The sequence below is a fragment of the Astatotilapia calliptera genome, chromosome 10 (assembly GCF_900246225.1).
Source record: "Astatotilapia calliptera chromosome 10, fAstCal1.2, whole genome shotgun sequence".
NCBI classification, from domain to species: Eukaryota; Metazoa; Chordata; class Actinopteri; order Cichliformes; family Cichlidae; genus Astatotilapia; species Astatotilapia calliptera.
The window spans coordinates 24506297-24522802 of record NC_039311.1 but is presented as its reverse complement, the minus strand read 5'-3'; the positions used below and the strand labels follow the sequence as shown (position 1 = coordinate 24522802).

Here is a 16506-nt window from a genome sequence, read left to right as displayed (position 1 = left end):
TCCCAGAAAGAGCTGAGGAGAGCCACAGATGAGGGGTCACTCAGCAGCCACGGAGCAGAAGCCAGGGGGGGGGTTGCAGTGACGTGCCCGTGAGTTCCGCCGGCAGCCAGCTGTGCCTGAGTGACCGAGCCCCAGGCCGAGAGGCCGGGGACACCCCACCTCCGAAGTGGCCCGAGCGAGCCCCAGGCTCCAGGCCCCGACAAGCAGCCACCAGGAGTGAGCCGGTGTGTACCTGGACGCCCATCCCCGGACACAAAGAACAACCAACGCACCGATGTCTGAGGGAGTCCGCCACCAGCAGGGGAAGTGGTGGTAGGGGGAGATAGGCCTCCAAACCTTGGAGGGCCAAAGATGTCCCCAGAGAGGTGGCGTCTGATACCCAACCTGACATATAGACACAGACATACAGGCACACACAGATGCAAACATCCATTCCCACCCTCATGCTCTCATATGCACTTACTCTACACTCAACCAACGTGGAGACAGACATAGAGAGACACTGTACACACAATCACACTCCCCAAGCGTACTCTACGAACCGGGTCTAGGTACCCTTGCCCCTGGAGGGGGGAACTGCACCCAGACCCAGGTGGTGTTACCCTTTTCCCTGCGGTGGGGAGAGAAGCAGACCGACCCGACTCCGCAGCAGCAGGGAGGCCCCACATTCCAGACCCCAGTCGGACGGCCAACTCCTCCTCCTAGCCCCCCACTCCAGCAGGCCGCAGAGAACGGGGGTGAGAGTAGACTCCAAATCTCCCTCCACCCGCTCATTGTAGTGTTGATGCATGTGTGTTCTAAGGTGCATTTAAAACCCAGGAGGGCATGGAGCTACCTGCCAGAGAGCAGCAGGTAAGCGCATAGCCCCTCCTGCTAGCCCTCAATGTCTACGTGTATTTAAAATTGAGAGGTGGGCAACGACGCCAGGGGTGAGGTGTACACCCTGATGGTAATTTGAATTCCGTGTAGCATGTCTACCCCCAAGATCCTATATGTATGTGTAATGAGAGTGGGAGTAATGTGAATGTCTAAGTTGTGGGATAAAATTGAGGCAGAGGCAGCCAGAAGGGGACAGAGGGGGGGGTTGCCTCCTCTTCAACCTGGTGACACACCCCTACTCCAAGGCCCTGCATGTGTGGATGGTTGTGGTGGAGCAGGAAGAGGGAGGCAGCTGGAGATGGGGAGGGAAGGAAGGAAGGGAGGGGCAAGTGACCCCTCCCTGGGGCCAGCTCCCCCGCTGACCCCAGTAGGCATCCCCATACTCCGCGACCCGCCAGGGAAAGGGGGCCCAGGCCCATCCGGACCGGGGCCCAGTGCAGCAGCGCCGCCCGGCCCCACATAGCCCGGGACAGTCCACCCAACACCACCACAGAGAAAACTTCACCCACCCCATCATCCACTCATCTTCCAGACTACATAAGACACATAAGTGGTCTGTTCTCTAACAGGCAGCCAGCACAGACAGTTTTCAGTGCATTTGAGCCTGTTTCTTAGCTGTCACACTCAGTTTAGACTTGCGTATATCCGTACTGGAGTACCACTTGTAGAAATACCTTTTATTCACATCTCATGTGGGAATATTTCCCCGGTAGCATACAGACCAGGCAGTGGTCTCCACAATGGAGAATGATTTGTTACAAATGACAAGGCATTCGATGCTTTTTCGGGCCATTAAAAAACAAATTTTCTGTATGTAGTATTCGTTTTTGTGTGTTTGTTCAATGGCTACGTAGTAGAGGTTTCCGTAGTGTAGTGGTTATCACGTTCGCCTAACACGCGAAAGGTCCCCGGTTCGAAACCGGGCGGAAACATGTCAGGTCTATTTTTTTTTTTGTGTGTGTGTTGTATCGTTTCTACGCAAGAGGATTAGGGTCCCAGGGAAAAGAAGGAGTGGGAATGTCTTTTTTTTCTTACCAGAATTCTGAGATTAAAGTCAGAATTCCGACTTTTTCTCCCAGTATTCTTCTCAGAATTTCTCTCAGTATTCTTCTCAGAATACCAAAAGTCAGAATTTTGACTGTGAACCGACAGTTCTGACTTTAATCTGAGAATTCTGACTTTTTTTCCTCAGAATTCTGCGAAAAAAAAGTCTGAATTCTGAGATTAAAGTTAAAGTTCTAACTTTAGGATTCTGGCTTTTTTCTCAGAATTCTGGAAAAGAAAAAAGAGGTGCCCACCTTTTTTTCCAGTGGACCTAATCCTCTTCTGTAACGACTTGTATGACTTGAATGACTTTCCGGTTCGAAAATGTCTATATAACATGTCTTTTGGACTGTATTTTCGCAACAGCAGGCCTGTAACTTTATAAAAGTGAGTATTTTTGCTTGTCGCCAAATCATGTGTGACAATATTAGATCGTGACATGTATATATATTATTGTAAAATGACAAATTCGTATCATAGCGAGTTTCCGTAGTGTAGTGGTTATCACGTTCGCCTCACACGCGAAAGGTCCCCGGTTCGAAACCGGGCGGAAACAGTACTGCTTTTTCTTTATAATAATTCTTCACATTATCAAGAAAACACAAAAATACTAAACAGCCACCTGACAATTTATTAGGTACATATTGCCTTCAGATCTCCCTTGGTTCTTCATGACATCAACAAGTTGCTGGAAACACACCTCGCAGATATTGGGTCCACACTGGTCCTAAATTGTTGCTAGGACAGATCCATGCTTTCCATCTGTGTCACAGCAAATACTGAGACTACACAGTAAGCACTGTTTATATCATATCTTATTGTCTGATTTTCTCCAACATTCAACCATTTATACGATTTGTTCTTAATGATCGCAGTCACACGTGTTTCTGTTGAATCTGAGTCAGTCACTAGGTGGAGACAAATAACTATTAACAAAAAACTCAGCGGAGACGGAAGGAGAGTTGCTGTAGAAATATACTGGTTAATGGAAACTGCATTTGGAAGTTTCCGTTGCATAATTTCTGCAGCATCGTGCAGCTTTACGGTGATATGAGTTTTAGCAGTATACAGTAGTGTATTAACTCTGCGAGAAATAAAGTCAATTTGAGCAGTCCGTATGTGCCGACGAGATGAAGAATGAATGCTACAGACAGGGTATGACTATGTAATACACAGGTTTAGTAGATAATACTTTAACTGTGAGCTTTTATTTTTATACTGACCTGTTCCCGGTGACCTCTTGTAGCTTTTACGAGTGGTTTCCGTAGTGTAGTGGTTATCACGTTCGCCTAACACGCGAAAGGTCCCCGGTTCGAAACCGGGCGGAAACATATTTATTTGGTTTCCCTGAGTCACACTTTTCATAAACATTACGTTATTAACTGAAGTAACAAGCCATATTTGACCCACGGTCACCCAGTGGGGATTTACTGAATTCAATTCCCTCATGGAAGCCTTTTAAAATATCCTCGATATTAATATAGCACCCAACGCCTGGCTATGAGAAACTAAACATTAATCTTTAAACACATGCAATACAGCACAATCCAGTATACTCCAAGCACACCCCCAATCTTGCATAAATAGGAAGGGTTGTGTCAAAAAATCATATCCAAAAATCTTAGCCAAATCAGACATGCAAATCATAAAGAAAGATGCAATCTTGAACAACAATAGCCACTATTGCTGGCTAACAGGGTGTTGTAGAAACTATACTGCTGGTTAAAAATAGGTAAGAGGAGAGGAGGAAGGTATGCTAGGAGATGGTAAGAAAGAAGGAAAGGCAGGAGTGTGAGGTGCGATTAGGGACTCTAAATTTAGGGATACAGTCCCGAACAAAAGTTCAAGACCATTTGAAACCCATGGTTGGATCATAACGAGGTTCGAAGTAGAGCTTCAACATGCAACAAGAAGAAGTGGAAGTGAGACTAAACATTTTTTGAGCATGCAATTTATTGAAAATGACGCTTAAAATGAAACGGGTTGTTTGACAGCTGATCAAAAGTTTAGGATCGCATGCATTTGAAAGGTCAAATCTGTTCAAAAATGTGGATTCATTGTCATTTTCTTTCAGGTAGTCACACTGTCATGACATTCTGATGGCAAGGCAAATAAACCTTTCCTTTTTGAACGTACGTTGTTGAACACCATATAGTCTGAGTGCTTTTTCCTTCAGTAGAGCCTCAAGAGGTGCAGGGGCGTAAAACGGCCGCTGGCTGTGTCCAGATGTTGCAGAGAGCATCACTCATGACTGAGGGCCCTCGCCTGTGTGGTAACGACTGGGTTTTTAAACAGGACAATTCTACAGTACACAAGGAACTTCTTTGAAGTGAATAACATCACTCTTTTGGACCACCCTACGTGTTCCCCTGATCTAAATCCAATTGAGAACCTTTGGGGGTGGATGGCAAGGGACGTTTACAAAACTGGACAACAGTTCCAGACAGTAGATGCCCCATCTTTAACACGAATTGTATTCCCTCTCACGTCATGGGAACGCAGATACTCAGGCTATCACAGCACATCACAGTTCGCAGTCACACGTGTTTCTGCTGAATCTGAGTAAGCCACTAGGTGGAGACAAATAACTATTAACCAAACACTCAACGGAGACCGAAGGAGAGTTGCTGCGGCAATATACTGGATAATGGAAATGCTTTTGGAAGTTTCTGTTGCATAATATTTTCTGCAGCATAGTGCAACTTTACGAGGCTATACAGAGTTTTTATAGTGAGGTGATTATTATGGCCTCCTACTATGATATGCAGTGTATTAACAGAGCGATAACTAAGGCAAATCTGCGCAGTCCGTGTGTGAGACGAGATGAAAAATGGAAAATGAATACAGCAGACAGGGTATGACTATATAACATACAACTGATCAATTTTCTTTAAACGTTATTCATTTTCTCAAAATATCCCTTCACGAGAGATAAGCTGGTTTCCGTAGTGTAGTGGTTATCACGTTCGCCTAACACGCGAAAGGTCCCCGGTTCGAAACCGGGCGGAAACATATTTATTTGGTTTACTTGAAAGAACTACAGTAAAGTTTCAGTCTTCATAAGTATTCCATGACGTGAAATGGTAAATCTCCTAAGATGTTGTATAGTTATTAGCCCCTAAGATAAGGCTTAGAGTTTTCACAAGATTGTTGGAAACCTAAGGTATCAATCTGGTAACTCTCCTAACAAAAACTTGTCTCAACCCCTCACTGAAGTCAGGCCAGTTTCTTCCACCTCTTATTCTCTTCCTCTTTTCAATTTCCAAAGTCATCCTACAGCTGCCTACATACATTCTCACCCATCTCTTTCACATTGCACCTTCTGCATACGATATCCTCCTGTGTACACCTTCAATCACTCTTCTGTGTCACCTTGTGTTCCTTCTTCTTCATAAAGGGCATGTTCACCACAGTAATTTCCATCCTTTCTGCAAAATACAACTGGCCCAGCTTGACTTCTCCACTGAAGGAAGAGCGTTCACCCCTTCAGAGATCAAGACCTCAAGACCCTCACGGCCCCCCTCCTGGACCCCTGCAGTTTGCATACAGAGCCAACAAGTCTGTAGATGATGCTATCAACATGACTCTACACTTCATCCTGCAGCATCTGGACTCCCCGGGAACCTACGCCAGGAGCCTGTTTGTGCCTATTTGTTTCAAAACCATGCTTCCAGACCATCTCCAAGACAAGCTTTCCCAGATGAATGTGTCTGATCCCATCTGCCGGTGGATCATTGACTTCCTGACAGACAGGAAGCAGCATGTGAGGCTGAGGAAGAATGTCTCGGACTCCTGGACCATCAGCACTGGCTCCCCCCGGGTCTGTGTTCTTTCTCCTCTGATCTTCTCCCTGTACACCAACTGCTGCACCTCCAACCACCAGTCTGTCATTAAGTTTTCAGATGACACCACTGTTATCGGACTCATCTCGGACGGGGATGAGTCTGTCTACAGGAGGGAGGTTAAACGTCTGGTGTCCTGGTGCAGCCACAACAACCTGGTGCTGAATGCCCAGAAGACAGTGGAGATTACTGTGGACTTTAGGAAGCACACAGCCCCACTCTCCCCCATCATCCTGACTGACACCCTCATCACCACTGTGGACTCATTCCGCTTCCTGGGTACCACCATCACCCAGTACCTTAAGTGAGAGCCCACCATCACCTCCGTCATAAAGAAGGTCCAGCAGAGGATGTACTTCCTGAGATAGCTGAAGAAATGCAACAAGCCAACACGGACGATGATGCAATTCTACTCTACAATCATCAAGTCCATCGACATCTTCTCCATTACCATGTGGTCGCTGGAGGGACAAACAGAGACTGCAGCGTGTTGTGTGTTCTGCTGAGAAGGTGATTGGCTGCAGAATCCCATTTCTGCAGGACCTGTACACCTCCAGGACACTGGGGCATGCAGCTCGGATCACAGCTGACCCTTCTCACCCTGGACACAGTCTGTTTTACCTGCTCCCTTCAGGCAGGAGGTTTGGTCCATTCGGACCAGAAACTCTTGCCATAAGAACAGTTTCTTCTCCTCTGCTGTTGGACTAATGAACAATAACCATATGACTCTTCCCACCACAAGCACACAACCCTATACTGTGTTCCCTGCATCTGTTCCATTTTTGCACTGATCATTACCTGCGTACATGTATATATCAATCTGCTTAGCACTTTTAATTTTTATTTTTATGAGTTATTTAAGTGTTTGTCTTACAGTATGTTTTGCACTAAGTACCGCAGCAATTTCCTAATGTTGTAAACCTGCCCAACATTTGGCAATAAAACCTTTTCTGATTCTGATTCTGAGCGATTCAAAAGTAATAAATCAAAAAGCTGAAAATTGCATTTCTGGTTGACAGAAAAAAAATGTTTTTCTTTTTTTCTGTGATGCAAAACTCCATTCTGCTTTTTAAAAATGTATTTTTATTGGGAGATCTGTCTTCCTCTCCCTCTCTAGATCTCTCTATTCAAGAACAGAAGCCACAAGAAGATTAAATGGAGCATAAATAGAGTAGTGGTTTTCATGCTTGCCTGACATGTTAAAGGTCAAAGTTGAAACACACTTTTCCTTTTCTTCATGCTAGGATTAAACGGTGCGGGTTTCCCAGAGCTCAAGCAACATGTTCAAACTTGATCATGCACACAATATACCAACACCCACAGATGTAATGCCTGAGTAGACTTGTAGTCAAGACCGCCTAATCCGAGACCAAGACCAAGACCAAGTTGAGGCGAGACCAAGACCGAGACCAAGACCGGGACAAAAAAGACTAACTTTTGTGTGCTTTTGAGGGCTGACATGATGGTACTGACTGGCCCCAAAGTCATCTGACAAAACAGCGATCACCTCCAACAACTGTCTAAAGAATGGGAAATATGTAACTGGTTTCAGTTATACTTTATATATAGATAAAATTGCAACATCAAACTGAAGATTATAATCCACAATGTGGAGGGATTTGAGCATGGCTGAGCCACTGTGTGTCGCTGCGTGACAGCTGAGCAGCGCAAGGAAATTAAGTGAGGAGCCGGCTCTCGCTCAATGGGAGTCGACTATTCTGATTCACTACAAAGCACTCTCTAAGCACGGCTCTTAGAGCTAAAGCTTTTGCGCATGATGCATTATCGAACGTTACGCTGTGTGTCATGGATACTGTTGACTCCAAATCTCCTGACCACTATGTTGATCTGAGACAGCAAGACCGAGACAGCGAGACCAAGACAAGACCGAGACCAAAGTCCGTCGAGACCAAGACGAGACCAAGACCATGTAAAAGTGGTCTCGAGACCCGTCTTGAGACCAAGGCGGGTCTCGAGACATCCAACTCTATGCCTGAGTAACGTAATACATCAAGATTCTTTATTACAGGATGGTTTCTATTTACACTCCGGACACTTTTTTTTATCTGCACCCTGCTACCTGAACCTCCTCTTGCATTCAGAACTGCATTAATTAACCAGACTTGTAAGGCGAACATGATACCACACTACAGACACTGGTGGAGTGTCACTCTGGGGTCAGTTTCTGCCACAGACATGGGTTATAGTTAGACTGGTTTTGATGTTGTAATGTTTTTGTAGCAGTCCTTTAAGCACAGTTTGAAGATAAAAGACATTTTATGAAAATTTGGCCTTATTTGACCTTGAAAGAGGGGTCAGAGGTAAAATGTGACATGATATTAAAAATCTTTATGGGGTACTTTCTATAAGTGTTTACATACAGAATAATGAGACACAATACCAAAAACATAACCTTTTTGGCAAAGAAGGCAAAACCAAAAGAAAACATGATTTGAGGAATTTTTTGTTTGTTTTATTTGTTTGAGTTTTTTGTTGCTGTTTTTTTTTTCCAAGCATCTGCCAAATACCTAAATAATGATATCAGATATTGACATGAGGCTTAGCTGTCCCACTCCCATCTCCCCATACTCACACTCCAGACACTGAACCAGTCCCACTGATATCTGAAGAAGCAGGTGAGTTTATTTATGTCAAAAAATGTGTCTAATTGCAGGAGGATGCTTGGGAATTTAATATGTTTTTCTACACACTATTTATTTTGTAGTACTAATACCCATTGTCACTAAAACTTAGATAAAGAGAGAATTTTTGGAGAAGTATGTATTGCTGTCTATCACTGTTGTACACTGTATCAGACTTGCAGGTGATGAGAGTAAAATCAGATTAAAACCTAAACAGAATAAAAAAAAAAACAATGGTTTTTGTAAATCTCAACACTGAAACAAAGTTTACAATATTTATACACTGCATTCTCGCTGTACATGTGAAGCCATGTTTGAAGAAGAAGAAAGAAAAAGAAAAAAAGAAAAAAAAACATGTTTCCGCCCGGTTTCGAACCGGGGACCTTTCGCGTGTTAGGCGAACGTGATAACCACTACACTACGGAAACTACGCATGCGCCACTAAAGGGTCAATCGGAATACAAATGCAGCACATGTAAAGAAACAAGCGAATATGATGCATGTTTTAATTGTACAATATTATATTATATTAATGATATGCAAAATTGTCATATGTTCTAAAATAAATATGATTTATGACAGCATCCGAAGAAGAAAATGATTAGATAACATTAAAAATGTCATGTGTTCTAAAATATAAGAATAGAAGTCGCAAAAATGTTCTCCCAACAATGACAGATAATATTTTATTGAAAATGAGTCAAAAGAATCTAGTCTTGGCTGTTTGTTTGTATAACTTACATTATTTTCCCATGATACTTAATAGTGTATTAGTAGAGGATTTTTTTTCTGCCTGTCCCATTTGGTTCTTTAGCCGTCAGAATTGTTGTCTGGAGACCAACAAGGATACCCAATGGATTTATTTTGTGTGTGTGTGTTTTAACTTCAAGTATACTTAAAGAATGATATCAGATACTGACATGATGATTTTATGGTTTGTCACTGCTCTTATCCAGTGTTGGGAAAGTCACATAAAATTTTGAGTCCTTTACGACCACGAGGGCCTCTCCATTTTTGGTCTCATCTGTTACCAGCTCAAGGATGCACTCTGCTACCTCGGTTGCACTGCGTCAAAAAGATACAATATGCATTTTAAGATGATTTTAAATCCAGTTGTAGAGGGGGAAACCCCCCAAAATGTTGATGTTGTAGGGGTTACTACAAACAAAGACTTACGTTAACACCCCAAGATTCTCTCGCATCTGAAGTCTTGCATCTACGTTTGAGATTTCATTTCAGAGATCAGGTTTGTTTGAACAAAACCTGGGCAAATAGCATTGACCCGTATACCATAGTCTGATGCTGCAAAGGCAGCCTATTGGAAAAAACAACAACACATAGTTAGGCTTTTTAAGTTACATTTCATCTACATAGAAAGCGTAGTGTGAGGATAAACAACAAGTGCTCTTTGTTTCAACATTTGCATTTTTGAAGTTCAGTGTCCAAAGATTCCAAATTTAAAGATGAAGTCTGAAAGATTCTGCACATATCGTGCACGTGCACAATGTTTGCACATTTTTCTAATTTTGCCTCTTACACCTCCACACTGGATTACAAATTTAACCATCCAAAGAATTGTAGTAACCGTTTAGGAACATTTTCAGACAAAAGTAATTAAACAAACTACCACAAACTGTTTGCCAGTGTAGACGTAAAACCAGAGTCAAATTTCAGGCTGTCTGTCCAGAACCAGTACAGGTTTGTTTAAAATGTGTTCATGGAACGGGACAATGCTCCCAAGCAGCAAATCTACAACAGAATGGCCCAAACAGAAAGTAATGAAGGACTTGCAGTCAAAGAGATCAGTGCATAGACAAATACCTGCAAACTTCCATAAACCTGAAAAAATGTTGTAAAGAAGAGTGAGTTAAAATTTCTCCCCAACAATGGGAGTCATACGTGGATGGTTACTGGATATTATTGCTGCTACACGGTGGCTCTACAAGCTGTTGAATAATGTGGTGTTTTTCACTGCAGAGTCCTGTGAACGCTTTCTTTTTCACTTGATGTTATGTGCGAGCGCTGCCTCAGACTGAACTGTGAGGTCAATGTGCAGGAAATGCCAAACAATAAAGTTAAAAATGAAAAAGTAAGGCAAACATTTTATTAGTATTAAATTTGCTCTAGTTTCAATTAATTTCTGCAGAAATTTGATAGATTTTTTTTAAATCTTCTTAAACAATCTCATGGGAGAATCGTGGCTCAAGAGTTGGGAGTTCGCCTTGTAATCGGAAGGTTGCTGGTTCGAGCCCCGGCTTGGACAGTCTCGGTCGTTGTGTCCTTGGGCAAGACACCTCACCCGTTGCCTACTGGTGGTGGTCAGAGGGCCCGGTGGCGCCAGTGTCCGGCAGCCTCGCCTCTGTCAGTGCGCCCCAGGGTGGCTGTGGCTACAATGTAGCTGCCATCACCAGTGTGTGAATGTGTGCGTGAATGGGTGGATGACTGGATATGTAAAGCGCTTTGGGGTCCTTAGGGACTAGTAAAGCGCTATATAAATACAGGCCATTTACCATTTACCATCTCTTACTGCAATGGATCGAGTGAATCCGACCAGCCCGTGTTTAGTAGCCGAGTAGACAGGAGCTGTAAGCAAAGGTCCAAGACCTGTAGGATGGGTTATATCAATCATTGTACAGGGTTTAAGTTTAGTGTTATTAATGTAATGACATTTACAATCCTAGTCTGGTATGTCTCCAATTTGTCTCCAATTTGAATTTACAGTATTTACCTGCCAAGGATGAAACATTGATGATGACCCCTCCTTGACCTCCCTTCAATTTGTTCATGTGCTCCAGAGCCAAATAAGTTCCCCTAATAGAGCCCACCTACAGGGGTAAAAAATCCCGTCATTTTGGCATCAGTTCATACAGTGAAAATCTGTTTTCTCTCTGTAAACACTTCAAACAGTCATCTGCATACAAAACATTGTGATGAATAACAGGAAGAATAATGTAACCCAAGCCTACTAAATTTGGACTTTCTCAGGTTGCCAATTGTTTATTTCAGACTAACTAATAAAAGGAACAACATCTTTCTGAATGAATCAGCAATTCACAAATTTGAGGTATTAGAAATATAATTAATTGTTGTGCTTTCTCTTTCTCACAAGGTTTGTGGAGACCATATTCTCCCACTCAGACTCATCGAACATGCCGGCATTGTTGCACAAGATGTCAATTCCTCCAAAGGTTTCTACGGCTTTCTGAAAGGCAGCTGAGAGAGGAGAAAACAGTGCTTTACAATTATGCTAACCTTTGTACCTCCAACATTTATAATCTGATTTCCAATGTCATGTGTTTTACCTTTGAACTCCTCATCTGATTGTATGTTGCATTCCCTGAACAGCATTCGATCTGGTTCGTACTCTTTGCTCAGGGCTTCGACCAAACTCTCCCCTGCGGCTTTATTCTTATCCAGAAGTACAACCTGTTGACAGAAAGGACAGATATGCTGTCAGTTTGTTAGGTACCCATCTAGGCTATTTGAAAACATATGAACTACTTTGACAGACTTGCAGTAATTAAAGGGTGTTGGTAAGTTCCGACACCGCCTTGTGAGGTCGACCATTTTTTATAAATCTTACTTTATTTTTGTGATTTTGCCTGTAGCTTGGTGAGCTGTGATGAAGCCCGGGTTGGGCATGCAGGCCACTGTTACTGTTGCTCGTAGTTTAATTCTGCACGTACACATAGTTAGATTTCACACCTACATCTCTGAATCTTATTGCACACATATATTTGGCCACGCTATGCCTGAGTATATTTAGAAGTTGTTTGTGCAGACCAGTGCGAGGCCGGTACAGAAATGGGGAACTATGGGCTGGGAGGTAAGTTAATATGCCAATTTTCATGACAATTGATCTTTCACTATGCAAATGTACTGTTTGTAGGATTGGGAAAAGATCAGACTGAAGAAGTCACTTGGATGAGTGACGAAACGTGTCTCCCACTGATACGCTACGTCCAGATGAACAGAATCAATTCTTACTTTCACATAAGACTTTAGACTTACGTGAAAGAAGCACAGTTCTATATATAATCCTGTGTAATAATAAGTAGGTTCATCTTTCAGGAAGTTGGCTACAGTGAACTGCTTGCAGACTGACTGGTTTTCTGATTGAAGGAGAATCCATGTATTTGTTTTGTTTGAACTGCTTGAGGCAAATAAAGATTTAAAGACTAGATTGAGGCCATGTCCCTCTTTTATCTCAGAAGTAAAGAATCACATTCAGCCTTTTAGCCTTTCTTTTAGCATGATATCATAAAAAAAACAAACTCTTGTTTGGTTGTTTTCTCTGGGAAAATCATTCAGTTTAATTTAACTGCACCACAACTCCACCACCCCCCACCCGCACCCTCGCAGGTTGACAACCACTAAATCAACTTTTTTACTTTTCACCTGGCTTTTGGCATGATGTCAACAACAACTTTCTTAGTTGTTTTTTCCAACTAAAGGGTGTTGGTAAGTTTTCTGTGGAAACGTACACCACCAATAAAGCTGCAGCATCTTCACGTACAGTTGAGATTAGTTTAATAAGATGATATCTTTATCTATGAAGAAAACTAATATTGATCCCCAATGCCCTTTTCCTGAGCTGATCATATGAGCTGTAACTTAGTGTAAAAATATCTGAATCTAGGCAACTTGCTTAGTTATCTTTAGTTATCTTATATATAATAAATATCTCTTCCTACACTGTTAAATGATGATGTGTCTACCTTTTCAGTCAATGCCTACAATGCCACACGTACCTTGGCACCATTTTTTAGAAGAATCTCCGTTATGGCTTTTCCTATTCCCATCGCAGCTCCAGTCACTACTGCAGTTTTACCGCTCAGAGCCATTTCAGTAGAAGAAGGGACTGAGAAGGTCAGCGTCCGTATGCCTGCAAAGAAATAAGAGAATGTGAAACAAAGAGAAGTTGCTGGCTTTTTATTTGTCACCACCCATCAGGAAGACTAGCAGGTTCTAACGTTTGACATGCAAGAGAGAGCAAGTGAATGTACAAGCAATAACAATGTGTCAATCAATCAATGGACCACAGTCAGCAGACTTGTCTTGTTCTGGAGAACACAGCTTGGCCAACTATAGTCTAACTGAGCCAAATATGGCTTGCACTCATTTTGGGGTGGACTTTCTTGGGCTGTTTAGAGCTGCCAGTGAAGAATGTGCTTTGTATTTTAATCCATTTATTCTAAAGCTGCAAGATTGCTAAATAAATTAGACTTCACAATTTCCACAGAAATTACGGTGGGAATGTTGCTTCTGCCACACTTGATCTGTGGCTTGCTGCTGAAAAGAGGAGGCAAACAGGCTGGCCAAACAAATCTGAATAGAGACAGCAGTTGATACTTTTATTGTCAGAGGTTCAATTAAATTTAAAAAAAAAAGTAGACCTTTAATTTCAAAAATCTGATACATTAAAGCATCTCCACTGGCAGAACACTTTTATCTTTAAAATTAGACGTTTCTGGGAATTGTGTTCATAAATTAACATGAGATTTTGGTTATATCGCACAGCCCTATCTGAAGGGTTGGGTGTTTTGAGAGTCAGTTCTGTTTTCATCCACATTCTTCGTTTGTCAGAGTACTGTAGCTCTGCTGGCTCGGTGCGGGTCATGATTTAGTTGAAACCGGACTGTGTTTAACACATTAAGCTTTAGAAAAAGGCATTACAGTCACGATATAAAGAAAGTGCACTCTCCTGAGTGAGAATGTATAATGTATATGTAACCGAGGACAAGGGATGAGTAAACGGGGCAAAGAAATAAATTGATCATTTATTTATTACATGAGTTAGACATACAAATTCCCAGTCATTTCCAGACAGGACTTACAACACATCCTGCTGATATCCCAGCTGTCCATGAGACTTACCACACAAACTGTGCGAAAATAACAACACTGCAACCCGTCACACCCCGCTTAGCGACACTGCAATCGTGGCACACACTGCAAACATGTGCCGCGCTGGAATGGGCTGCTGTGTTCGCTTCGGATTACTCCTCACCCACCCCTGTGGCTTGTCATGTCTTCACAATGTTGTGCTGTGGACATTTATGTGCTTTTTTGTGCAGAGGAGTTTTTTGTTTCCTGTTCTCGTGCTGTCCTACCATGGAAGCACAGCATGAGTAGGGGTCTCTTTTTTTCCTCTTGTACTTTCCCCACTGTAGTGTACATTTCAATGTTTTTTTCCCTCTGATTCTACCAATCTCCGACCTGTATCCCCATGTAATGTTTGTGCCATATGTGTAAGGGTGGGTAGGGGTCCCATTTCACTGCAGGGCAACCTGCATGTGACGAATAAAGCTTTGATTGATTGAAACAATTCGGGTCTCAGCGCAGCTGGGAATCAGTGCTATGCATGGCCTGCGATTGGGAAATAAAGGGAAGTGGCACAAACAATTAAACAAAAAAACAAAAACAAAAGGGAGGTTAGTCCGCCCTTACACAACTTACTCTCAATCAATAACCGCCTTTACGGCTGGACAGACTAACCAAAACAAAATTACAAATCAATCAAAAGAACGAAAAAAGGACAGCAGAGACAGCACAGCTGAAAAACAAACAACTTTATCAATTAAAATATTACCCAATAAAATATCAATTTTAGGAAACCATTCAAAATCATGAAGCTAAAACAAACACTCAATATACCTACAATATTGATCAGTTTCCCTGCGCGCAGTCGATCTAGGGCTTGATCAATTCTTCTATTAAAATTCGTGATCACACTAAAAAAGTCCAATGACACATTAAAAATAGGCACATGCAATAGCAAACGATCCAAACAAAAATGGCAAAAGTCTCTTACCGACAGTATACCCACTCGCACCTGAGTGAATTAATTGCCTCTGATTTTTTTTCCACACACCCACTACCTTTTCACAGCTCTTTTTTTTTTTTTTTTTTTTTTTTTTTTTTTTTTGCCTGTCCCGTTTGGCTCTTTTGCCATCAGAATTGTTGTCTAAAGGCAAAGAAAGATGCCCAACGGATTTACTTTACCAAATTGACCATCCCAGCCTTGCCGTAATGGTCCATTTGATTCACCTTTTATTGTTTATTTTATTTTCACTTACTGAATACGGGACAGACTTGACTGGGGGAAAGAAGGGGAGAAAGAAAGAGGGAAAGAGAAACAGCTGAGAAGAGGGACAGGGGAGAAGGGCAAAAAACAAAAACCAACAGAACGGGCAGAGAAAAAAAATGCATATATCAATCACCTGGATCACCTGCTGAGAAAGAAAAAAGAAAGCAAGCAGAAGAGAACAAGAGTAATAGAATAAACAACATCACAATGATATATGGGAATATGACAGTAAATACTAAATGTTAAACATTATTGTGCAGCACATAAGATCAACAGAACACAGTGTGCTTTGAGGTAGGAGCCAAAAAGGGTGTAGTTTGTGGGTGTGATCACCCGTGTGTACACCTGTGAGCATGGACGCGCTTGTTTTTTGTTTTTTAAAAGGTTCCTTCATGTAATAATCTGCTAGAGGGTGTGGGGGGGCCACAGCCCCGTCCTTCAGGGCATGAAGCAGGTATGGAGGAGATCAAAACTCCAGACATCCAGAGGCCCCCAGAACACAAGAGACCAAGGAAGACCAACAGAGGGGCAGCTGCGCCACTGTCCCAGAAAGAGCTGAGGAGAGTCCCAGATGAGGGCTCGCCCAGCAGCCGCAGAGCAGAAGCCAGGGGGAGTTGCAGTGACGCGCCCGTGAGCTCCGCCGGCAGCCAGCCGCGCCTGAGTGACCGAGCCCCAGGCCGAGAGGCCGGGGGCACCCCACCTCCGAAGTGGCCCGAGCGAGCCCCAGGCTCCAGGCCCCGATAAGCGGCCGCCAAGGAGTGAGCCGGTGTGTACCTGGACGCCCACCCCCGGACACAAAGAGCCACCAACGCACCGATGTCCGAGGGGGACCGCCACTGGCAGGGGAAGTGGTGGTAGGGGGAGATAGGCCTCCAAACCTTGGAGGGCCTGAGATGTCCCCAGAGAGGTGGCGCCTGACACCCAACCTGACATATAGACACAGACATACAGGCACACACAGACACAAACATCCATTCCCACCCTCATGCTCTCATATGCACTCACTCCA

At 43.1% G+C, this 16506-nt stretch overlaps 5 non-coding genes and 1 pseudogene across 5 annotated transcripts; 4 read left to right on the top strand and 2 right to left on the bottom strand.

Annotated features, from left to right (window-relative positions):
• Positions 1 to 1738: 1738 nt before the first annotated feature.
• On the top strand, positions 1739 to 1811 carry trnav-aac (transfer RNA valine (anticodon AAC)). Its single transcript has one exon. It is a non-coding gene; the product is annotated as a tRNA-Val (tRNA).
• A 595-nt stretch (positions 1812 to 2406) lies between these two features.
• Positions 2407 to 2479, top strand: trnav-cac (transfer RNA valine (anticodon CAC)). The gene has a single exon. It is a non-coding gene; the product is annotated as a tRNA-Val (tRNA).
• Positions 2480 to 3181: 702 nt separating this feature from the next.
• trnav-aac (transfer RNA valine (anticodon AAC)) lies at positions 3182 to 3254 on the top strand. The gene has a single exon. It is a non-coding gene; the product is annotated as a tRNA-Val (tRNA).
• A 1608-nt stretch (positions 3255 to 4862) lies between these two features.
• trnav-aac (transfer RNA valine (anticodon AAC)) lies at positions 4863 to 4935 on the top strand. Its single transcript has one exon. It is a non-coding gene; the product is annotated as a tRNA-Val (tRNA).
• A 3827-nt stretch (positions 4936 to 8762) lies between these two features.
• trnav-aac (transfer RNA valine (anticodon AAC)) lies at positions 8763 to 8835 on the bottom strand. Its single transcript has one exon. It is a non-coding gene; the product is annotated as a tRNA-Val (tRNA).
• A 406-nt stretch (positions 8836 to 9241) lies between these two features.
• On the bottom strand, positions 9242 to 13381 carry LOC113031236 (15-hydroxyprostaglandin dehydrogenase [NAD(+)]-like; annotated as a pseudogene).
• Between the last annotated feature and the right edge of the window lie 3125 nt (positions 13382 to 16506).